The 11019-nt window shown below is 41.8% G+C and overlaps 1 non-coding gene across 1 annotated transcript; it reads right to left on the bottom strand.

Moving 5' to 3' along the window:
• Positions 1-729: 729 nt before the first annotated feature.
• LOC125586665 lies at positions 730-836 on the bottom strand. The gene has a single exon (XR_007323201.1). It is a non-coding gene; the product is annotated as a small nucleolar RNA R71 (small nucleolar RNA).
• Positions 837-11019: the final 10183 nt, after the last annotated feature.

Raw genomic sequence — 11019 nt, 5'->3', positions numbered from 1 at the left:
CTTGAAAAGTCCATTTCAAATTTGGCGCCGTTGCCAATTCTAAGTTGATTTTGACATTGAGATTTGGTTCTTGCTTGAGACTAAATCTTATTTTCTTATATCTAGTTACTGATTCTCTTTCCTAGCCTTTTGTATCTCAGGTGCATGAACTTGCGGAGCAGAGGCCCAACAGACCTAGTTCCAAGAGTTGAAGACATTAGAGCACTTGAAAGGGAGATTGCAAGGAAAAGAAGAGAAGAAGAGCAACAGGCTCACCTAGACAGATTGGGGTTTGTGATGGATCAACATCAGAATCAGCCTCAAGATGGAGTGGGCATTGGCCAAAGAGCTGACAACCTTAGGCCACAACACCAACATCGCCAAGCTAGAGCTACTGGCACCCATGATGAACCAAATATCCATGGGCATAGAGCTGGCTTCAGAGCACCAGCTGCGGAAAACAACAACTTTGAGATCAAGTCAATCTTGATAAACATGATCCAGAGCAACAAGTATCATGGTTTTGCCTTGGAGGATTCACTAGACCACTTGGATAACTTTGATAAGCTGTGTGGAACTACAAAGATCAATGGTGTCTCTGAAGATGCATTCAAGCTAAGGTTGTTTCCATTCTCTTTGGGCGACAAAGCTCACACATGGGAGAAGAGCCTTTCAAGAGATTCAATCACCACATGGGATGAGTGCAAGAAAGCTTTCCTCACCAAGTTCTTCTCTACTTCAAGAACTGCTAAGTTAAGGAACGAAATCTCTGGATTTCAACAAAGGAATCTTGAAGGCTTTGGGGAAGCATGAGAAAGGTTCAACAGCTACATCTCTCAATGTCCTCATCATGGCTTCAATATGGAGAGTTTGCTTAGTACTTTCTACAGAGGTGCTTTGTCCAAGTTTAGAAGCCAGCTTGATACTGCTATCAATGGATTCTTCTTGGGGAGAAGTGAAGCAGATGCTTTGGAGCTTGTAGAGAATATAGCTAAGAGTGATTCAGTCTACAGTGATGACCACGACAGGAGCAATAGAGACATTGGAGGAGATGATCAGAACACAAAGAGAGAGTTGAAAGCTCTACAAGAGAAGATGGATTTCCTTCTCTCCAACAAAGCCAAACAAGAGAATGTCAACTTTGTTGGTGATCATAGACAAGAAGAGCTGGTTATGGTTAGTGAAGTTGATGGTCTAGAAGGTCAGGAAGAGTTGTGCTTTGTGAATGCTAATGGGACATGGTACAAAAAGAAGCCTAATTTTCAGTACAACAACTACCAACAAAAGCCCTTCTACAACAACCAACAAGGTGGTTACCAAGCTAGGGAAAACTACTCTCAAGGCTTCTCCTCCAAAGGAAATCAGTCTACACAAGGCCAAGTCGGATCTTCTACATCTGCTCCATAAGAGAGTAGCACTGATGCAATGTTGAAACAGATCTTGGAGTCACAAACTAGAAGTGAGAAGCACATTGGATATGAGCTGAAGAACCTTCACACCAAAGTTGATGGAAGCTACAATGACCTCAACAACAAGTTCCTACAACTCTCTTCACACTTCAATACTTTGGAGAATCAGTTTGCCTCTATGCCTTCAACCTCCAAGAGCCCAATGGGATCTCTACCAGGAAAATCAGAGCAGAATCCCAAAGAATATTGCAATGTTATCCTCTCTACTACTTCTGAGATTGAGTTGAGTGATCATGAGAAAGAGGAAGATCAGATTGAAAGACTCATATATGGAACAGAAGTTGTTGCCAAGGCTGAAGAACAGGTTGTAGAGAAGGTTGAACACAAGATTGTGGAAAGGGTTGAGATGCAAACTGTAAAGAAGGTTGAGGAAAAGGTTTTGCAACCAGTTAGACACAAAGCTGAGAAACCGGTTATTGGGAAAGCTGTCACGCAATTAAAAGAGGTTCAGCTAGAAGAAGCTCATGTGGTTGAGCAATCACCTTACGACAAGCTCCCATTTTCACAAAAGTTCCTCGCTAAAGCTCAAAAGAAGGTGATCTCCAAGTTCAGAAAAGACATGGGAGATGTAGGAGTCAAGCTTCCACAGATATCGAATATGCATGATGCTCATGTCCAAATGATGCTCATCAAGGACATTCTAGCTCACAAAGAAGAAGTAGGAGAGCTCTTAAACATCTCTACTATGCAGCTTGATCCACCAGTCACACCAAAGTCTATTCCAAAACTAGAAACCCAAGGGAAGTTCACCTTGTCTTGCTCCCTTGGTAAGTTCACACTTGATGATGCTCTTGTTGATTCTGGTGCAAGTGTGAATGTGATTTCAATGTAGATGGTGAAGAGTCTTGGGATTGAGAACATGGAGCCAAACACATCTTCACTCATGTTTGGAGACTCTTCTTCAACAACTCCATTAGGCTTAATCAAAGACTACCCTATGAAGATTGGAGACTGCACCATCCATATTGATCTCACTGTTTTGAAGATGGCAACTGAGAAGAGAGTCTCATTGATCCTTGGCACACCATTTCTCACAACAGTAGGAGCTTGCATTGACTTTGCCAACAAGAAGGTCACACTCCTCAATGTGAAAAAAGTTGTCTCCTACCCAATCAAATCTCTAATGATGAATGTTGAGTACTATGGAATCGTAACTTGTGGAGAACCTTCAATTGATAAAATTAAGGATGAAATGGTTGTTAGTGGAAAAGAAGGTCTTGATGGAGAGTCTTCTAAAAAGATGTGCGATGAGCACTTGGAAAGTGCTACAAATGAGGAGGTGAGTAGAGCCACAAAGGTTGTTCATGACAAGAAGAAGACGATGAAAGAACCTCACCCTCCACCTTTTGATATGATGCCACACACTCTCACTCTTCACCCAATGAAGTTCAAGGATGGAGCTATTGAGTACAAGATCAAATGCAAGGGAAAGTCTACACCATTCTCAAGTGCAAAGGCCATCATCACTCCGCAGCTCCAAGATGATCCAATCAAGCTTCAAGAGCTTCTCTCTCAAGTCCTCACCATCACTCTTGAAAGTGGGAAGGATCCTCCTTCTCCACTCTCCGCTTGAGGTACCACTCCAACCTTTCCATTGTATATACCAGTTTTTCTTTGCATTTATTCTTTCTTTTGGGTATCTCTTTCAACTTACTAACACAGAGACTTTGTGAACTAAGTTTGGGGGAGGTATCAAGTATTTGATCATGTTTGCTTTGATGATATTGCATTGAGTCTTGCATTGTACATACATATTTGCATATAAAAACCAAAAAAATTTGAGAAATTTAAAAAACACAAAAAGAAGCATGTAGTTGCATCACTTGCATTCTTAGGATTGACTCTAGCGCATATAAGTTGCATTCATGAATAGGGAGAAACCTTGTAAATAACACATATCTAGAACTCAATTTGACATCCTATCTAAACATATCAAGTAGCTTAAGCATCTCTTGAAAAAGCTTGTAAGCTTCGAGCCTTGAAAACTCTTCTTGAAACATGTTACTTGCTTGATGATTGACATTGTTCTTGAAACCAACTCCAAATGAACTAGGCTTAATGAACTTAATTTCACTTGCATATGGACATTTGCATACTTGATCATGGATATGATACACATTTGGGTTATCTTTCTCTCTTTGTACCAATCTTTGTTAACCCAAATGGCACTCCATACCCATTAACCTTCACCATTCTTTGAAGCCAACATTAATTTGCTTGAGTGAGGCATTTTATTGATAGCATGTCATGTGCAAAATCTTAAGAGTATTAGGAGCAACAACGGGGTTGTTCTCATCTTTGGCTAGCATTAGGACTTCATTTGAGCTAGCCTCTAGGATGGTTTTTGGGTTTGTGAGCTTAAATTTTTTTGATCTTGGGAGTGAAAGAGATTGAGCGAGATGAACCAAAAAGATTGTTTAAAGTAAGAAACTCCTAGGGACAAAGAAAGTTAGAAAGGAAAAGCTCTAAAGTATCAATAGAACCCCCTCCCAAATTAAATAAAAAAAAGAATCAAAGAAACAATAGTTGAGTGGGGGAAAAGAAAAGAAGAGAGCTAAGTCTAAAAGTTTAAATTCAAAAGAACAAGTCCCTAGTTGGTTAAATCAAAGGAAAGAAAGGAGAGTTCAATGGGTGAGAGATGAAAGTGGGAGTATTTTGGGTTTGAGAAAGAAAGAAAAGAAGGGTAGAAGTTAAAACTACTTAGGAAAGGGGTAGAATGATGAGAACAAGCATTGTATGCATGAATTGCTCATTTTCTTAGATAAATTTTGCATAATGATCTTGCTCCTTTTCTTGAGTGTGAGTCACTATAAATAATGCAATTGAAACCCATTTTTATTCACATTAGACCATCTTCTCTCACCAAGCCAAATAATTGAGATCAAATATCCATTTGCAAGAATTCACCTTGTGTGTGTGTGTGTGTGTGTGAATGTGAGATTGGCTATGGAACTTGTTGGTTGAATGACAATGTAACTTGTGTAGAGACAAAAGATTCTTGATAGGCCTTGAGAAGCTAGAGTGCACTAAGAAAGTTGATCATTCTATTTGCTATGTTTTTTTTGGGATGTTACATTGAAGGTTAGAAACTGTGTCTTTTGGTTCTGAGCTCTCATTTTCAAAATTTTCTTCTAATTGACCTTGAAAGTTTACTTGTGGACAAGTAAAGTTCTAGTTTGGGGGAGTTGATATCTTGTGTATTTACATAATTTTAGCAATCATTTTAGTTCTCAATTTGTCCATTTAGATGCATTTAGAGTAGATTTAGGTGAATTGCATATATATATTTGTCACTATTAGGTGATGGAGATGTTATTTGGTGACTTTGGAGCATCTAGATATGTTTTGGAGGCAAGATTGGTGGTTTTCGAGCATGAGACTAGATGATCAAGTGTCCCAGCGGCTTTGTGACGTCCCAGCAGTCTTATGACCCCATCGAGAAGCCGCAGCAAGCGCTCGAGGAATGGAGACTAAGTATGGGAGCGGCCTTGTGCAGCGGTTTGCTGAAGCCGCTGGGAAAACACGCCACTCCCTGCCCGATATCTACTTGTCGCAGCGGTCTGAGACGAAGACTGCAAGAATCCGCTGTGAGAGCCTCAGTGGCCTGGTGGAGTGGTCTGCCTTAGCCGCTGCGAGTTGAGAAAGTCAACATTTCTGAGTTTGACCAGATATTTACCCATTTGTATTTGGGTTAATCCAAGTTTGTTGGGTTAACCCGGTTCAATTTTAAGCTACTATAAATGTTTCTCAGACCTAATTTTAGGGGGGGGATCTTGTTTTTCTATCTAATAAAAAAAGCCACCTTAGGTGAAAGATCTAATCTTGATCAATTTCTCTTGTGTTTACTTGATTGCTTTGATCATTAATCATGTTTAGACTTCGATCAACCAATGATCTAGGGTTTATCATGATAATGAGTGAGTAGTCATCTTTGGATTCATGGGTTAGGATGATTAAGTGATGATCTAGAATGTTTAGAGTATATTAATATGTTTCCTTGCTTGATTGAGTGATCTTAATGCTAAGCTAGAGTTGGTCATTCTGGTTTAGAACTCTAGACATTTCATTTCCCGGAAGGTGTTCGATGAAATGTCTGAGCCAACTCAACATGCTCTTAGCTTACCCTACCAAAGGGATTTGATGTTAGGGGAGTTAGGAAAGTTGAATGATTCATTCTTAATGATTGCTTGATTGACACAAACCAAAGGAATTTGATGTTTGATTATGAGAGTAAATGAGCTTTTATCTTGGAAGAGAACTTGCTTAGAATTGGTATCTAGACTTAAGGAAATGTGTTGATTGAAACCTTGCCATTTTAGATTAAATCTTAGTCATCTAAAATCAAAATTCTATGCCCATGATTCCTCCTTTATCTAATTGATTGAAAGTTACTTGTTAGTTGTTCTTGAAACTTGTTAGTTTGATTGAATCACCTCATCTTATTGATTGCATTTAGCTTAATTGAAAACCTGAATTCTCTTTGATTCAAAGCTCTTAGAAATGGATTGACATCTCAATTACTATGATGATTTGATTATTGGACCCTTGAAAAGTTCATTTCAAAGGTTCCAGCCGGAGACGTCACGGCACCGTCATGAAGCCGTTTGTTTCGCTCAGCCCATATATTGTAGACGGTGGTGTGAGCAGCAAGAAGTTTGAGAGTAGAAGGAGTGACATTGTCTTTAGTACAAAGCCAGTCCGTAAACGCATTCCAAGAGGTAAAACCATGCCATTGATAGCCAAGTCGGTGCATGACATGTTCCCAAATAGAGGCACTAACATGACAGACAAGAAAAAGGTGATCTCTTGTTTCATTTCCAGCTCCACAAAGGCAGCAAGTAGGTGAAGTATTGGTGCTCCATCTAGCCAAGCGATCACGAGTAGGGAGACAGTTTAGGAAAACCAACCACATGGTGAAGGAGTGGTGTGGGATTGCACCCTTAAACCAAACAATCCGAGTCCATGCAGGAGTAGGAGCTCTGTTTCGAAGGATGTTCCGGGTTTTGTTAGCCGAAAAGCCATCAAGCTCTTCGCCATCGATCATCCAGAAATAGCTATCTTCTTCCACTGAGATAGAGGGCAACAATACAGTGGTGAGATAGACCTGCAAGTTTTCAGCTTCTGGAGAGCGAGCACCCCGGAGAAACCACCCACAGGAGTTACATGAGGCAGAGACTCTCGCATTGATAGGCACCAGTGTCTGTCTTGTCCCAGAGGGGCCAAAGTAATGATTAAGGGGGCTGAACGGAGTCCAGTTGTCCCACAAGAAACTAAGAATCGTGCCGTTTCCCAGACGCCCACGAATAAACAGCGCCGCAAGAGGACGCAATGACAGAATTTCCTTCCAGGTCGAAGAACCAGCACTATTGTTATCCAAAGACCAGAAGCTCGAGTCACTCAGCTTGTATTGGTGCACCCAATCTGCCCATAGAGATGAATCGGTCTTGAAGAGGAGCCATATCAAACGAAGACACAAAGTGTAGTTCCATCTAGCAAAATCCCGAAGGCCTAATCCACCTTCAGACTTGGGTAGACAAACAACACGCCAAGAGACTTTTGCAGAGACTCTCTGTGAAATTTGGCCACTCCAATGGAATCACAAACAAAGGCTCTCAAGCTTCTTGATGCAGCCTTTGGGCAGTATGAAGACTGAGATCCAAAAATTGTTTTTTCCATGAATTACCGACGAGATCAATTGTCTCCTTCCTGCATAAGATAGAGCTTTCGAGGACCAAGAGGTGAAGGTTCCGATTAAGGAATCCAAGAGAGGCTGATAATCTGAGAGACAAAGCTTGCGATGCATAAGAGGCAGCCCTAGGTACCGGACTGGTAATGCTCCAAGGGTGAAGCCCAGACTTGAAAAGTCATTGGTTTCAGCCTGGTTCAGACCAGCAGCATATAGCTCTGTCTTGGTCATATTCATGCGAAGACCAGACCATTCGGCAAAGGAATCAAGCGTATCAGAAATACTTTCCAGAGATTACTTTTGACCATCAAAAAATATCATTATATCATCCGCAAAAGCTAAGTGAGAAAGAGATGAGGCTGCAGTGTTCGGGTGATATCCAATTGGACCTTGGGAGTACTTGGCTGACAACATTTGAGAAAAGACTTCCAAGGCAATGACAAAGAGATATGGAGAGAGCGGGTCGCCTTGTCGAAGCCCTTTGGTGTCTTTAAAGTAGCCACATAATTCACCATTGATTGCAACCGAAAAGCTGGTGGTCGTGAGGCATTGACGGATCAGGAGCCTAAAACTTTGTGGGAAATTCAAAGCTTCGAGGGTGTTCAGGATGAAATCCCAATTGAGAGAATCGAAAGCTTTTTGGAGATCCACCTTCAGCATACACCGCTTAGAAATGTGCTTCCAATTGTACCCAGCTAGAAGCTCAGTGGCCGTAAGGACGTTTTCAGAGAGGAGACGCCCTGGGATAAAAGCGGACTGAGCTTTCGAAATAAGCTTGGGCAGGACAGCCTTCAACCGGTTCGCAAGGAGCTTAGAGGCAACTTTGTAAACAGAGTTGCAGCACGAGATGGGCCGAAAGTCTGTCATATGCATCGCATTCTTTTTCTTGGGGACAAGAGTGATGATTGTAGAGTTAAGCTGCTGGAGGATACGACCAGATGAAAAGAACTCCTGAACAGCAGCAATCATATCTCTTCCAACCACTTGCCAATTTTCCGTAAAGAACTCAGCCGGATAACTGTCAGGTCCCGAGGACTTGTTTTTTGGCAGAGAGAAGAAGGCATCACGGATGTCCAGGTCAGTGAAAGGGGCTGAGAGTAAGCTGATGGCCTCGTCAGGACATTTAGTTGGAACAGTTGCAGCAATGGCTTCCGGAGTTGAGGTTGATGGCACGACAGGGCCTCCAAGGAGAGATTCAAAGTAATGAACCGCATGACTCTTGATATCGTCAATATATTCTAGGAGATTATCATCTTGGTCTAAAAGAAGAGAGATTTGTTTAAAACCTTGTCTTGTTTTTATGACACGATGGTAGAAGGCTGTGCATGCATCACCTTCAACAGCCCATTTGATTCTCGACCTCTATCTCAGAAAAGAATCCTCTGCCTTCGCTAAAGTTGCCCATTTTTGGCGGGTAGAGCGCTCTATTTGAGATGACAAATCAGAGGGCGCTGAGAGGGAAATCTGCTGGCACTAGAGCAGCAAAGAAAAAGCCTCTTGAACTCTTTTCTCCAGATTTGAAAAGTTTTCCCTGCTGAAATCTCTAATAAAATTCTTCATAGTCTTCAGCTTTTTGGCCATACAGAATTTCCGAGACCCTGAAAATGGCAATGCATTCCAACAGTCTCTCACAAGTGAGGTGAAATCCGGGTGAAGGTTAAGATGCGCAAAGAACTTGAAGGGACGTTTTTGACTCGGGCGCTGCTGATGGAGGAAGATGCATCCAGGACTATGATCAGATATACCAGGCAAGCCAAATACCCCAGTAGAATTTGGGAAGTGCTGTAGCTAGCTATCATTTATAAGCATGTGATCCAACTTCTTAGAGACATGACCGTTTGACCAGGTGAAAGGTTCACCACAGAAAGGCAGATCCGTTAGGGAGCTTCGTTGGAGGCATTCTTTGAAATCTCTCATTCCCCTGTGGCAGGAGAAAGGGTCAGGGTTTGAATGTTCGGTGGTGGATATAATCTCATTAAAGTCTCCCAGAAGCATCCACAGAGCATTGACTAATAATGGGGAAGCGGAGAAACATTCAATTTCCTCCCAAAGAAGACGTCTCTGTTGCACACAATTTGAACCATAGATGAATGAGACAATCAGGTCTGCTGACATATGAGGCAGCTTTACACAACAGGACACCATTTGTAACGATTTTGACAAGATATGGACTTTAACAGTAAGGTGTAGCCAAATTTTACCAAGATCGGAGAACTCGTAGTTCCCTTCCAGGTTCCATCCGGTTGCAGCAGAGCTAAGAAGCTTTGCCGCTTTATTAGGCTGTACATGGGTCTCAAGTAGACCCCCAAAAACTGGTTTATTTTTTTGTAACCATTTTCTAAAACCACGCCGCTTTACAGGATCATTAAAACCTCTAATATTCCAGCAAAAAAGATCTATAAAAAGAAAAGATTAGAGGGATAAAGGGCCTCTAACCCTGGACCGCGATGAAGAGTTCCGCTTTGCTCTTCTAGATATAACTTCAATAAACTTATCAAAATCCTCATCAGGATTATCATCGCCCTCAGAGAGGGAATCATTTCCTGAGGAGAGATGATCAAAAGACGCCGAGGAGTGGGAGGGCGATAGAGAAGCTGATGGTAGATCAACACAGAGGCTACCTCCAGACTGATCCAAGTCAAACACTCTTTGGAAGGCCTGTCTTTGGGGAGATGAGTAGCTCTGGTTTACTACAGGGCGAAGGAGGGGAGGGGTGAGGCTCTCAATCATGCCCCAAAAAACTGGAGGAGGAACAGCAGCCGAGCCAACAATGTCTTTAAAAGAAGCCGGCGGAACAGCAACATTCCGAAGAGGAACATAGCTCTTATCTGAGCTAGATGGTCGCGATTGAGTATGAGCAATGTCACTAATCTTCCCTGAACTAGATGGTCGAGATTGGGTATGGGCACTATCACCTTTCTTCTCTGATCTAGCGGGCAAGGATCGAGGTTGGGATTGGGACCTACCACCCTTCTTCTCCCGGTTGATCATAGAGTTCTGCGGTACAATGGGAAGAAGGCTTTTGATCGGCGCTTTACCCTTTCTCTTTTCCGGATTGGTACGCGGGCAATGAGAGGTTTCATGCTTGACGGAGTTGCACGTTGAACAAGTTCTAGGTTCTCTGAACAACGAGAGATAGTATGTCCCACTTGCTTACAGAATGAACAAAGAGAGGGCAGCTAAGGGCTAGTAACCGAGATATGCCTAGTGTCCCCGCTCTCAAACCGAGCATTGACAAACTGCGGAAGTGGCTTACTTGGATCAATGACCGTATAGACTTTAACGACTTCAATGTTTGTCAATTTTTCCGTCGATGGATGTAGGCATACTGGGTGACCAACAAGCCCAACAATCTCTTGCAAGGTTTCCCAGTTGAAAAATTGTAGCGAGACTCCAGTGAACTCCAACCACACAGGAACTATTGAGAGCTGTGGCTTTTCCTGTTGAAGACCAGGCGATTTCTTTGCGACAAATATTGTTTGGCCATCTATTTGCCAGAAATTTTGACTGAAGATACGACGCCTACGACGCCTAGCATTTGGGCAAGGAACTAAAAAGTTATCAGATACATGAATTACTGTTTATATATCTAAAATATTAGTTATATTTATTTTAAAATAATTAAATATCTAAATTCATGCAGTTTATAAATCAGTTCATAATCTTACTATATGAACCAATCCAAACACCAAGCCGATCCAGATGTAATAAGTACCCAAATGGTTCTTATATATATAAAATCCAAAAATGAAAACGAATCAAATACCCAAGTGTCCATGCTTAAATAATGAGTTGATGTCTTGCTATTTGGAGGCATAATTGGACCGCTATTTTCAGTCGTATATTTTCTCCGTCCAAAAAACTTCTCTCCTATTTTCAGTCGAA

The sequence above is a fragment of the Brassica napus genome, chromosome C4 (genome assembly GCF_020379485.1).
Source record: "Brassica napus cultivar Da-Ae chromosome C4, Da-Ae, whole genome shotgun sequence".
Lineage (NCBI taxonomy): Eukaryota > Viridiplantae > Streptophyta > Magnoliopsida > Brassicales > Brassicaceae > Brassica > Brassica napus.
This window is presented reverse-complemented; position numbering and strand designations above follow the sequence as displayed.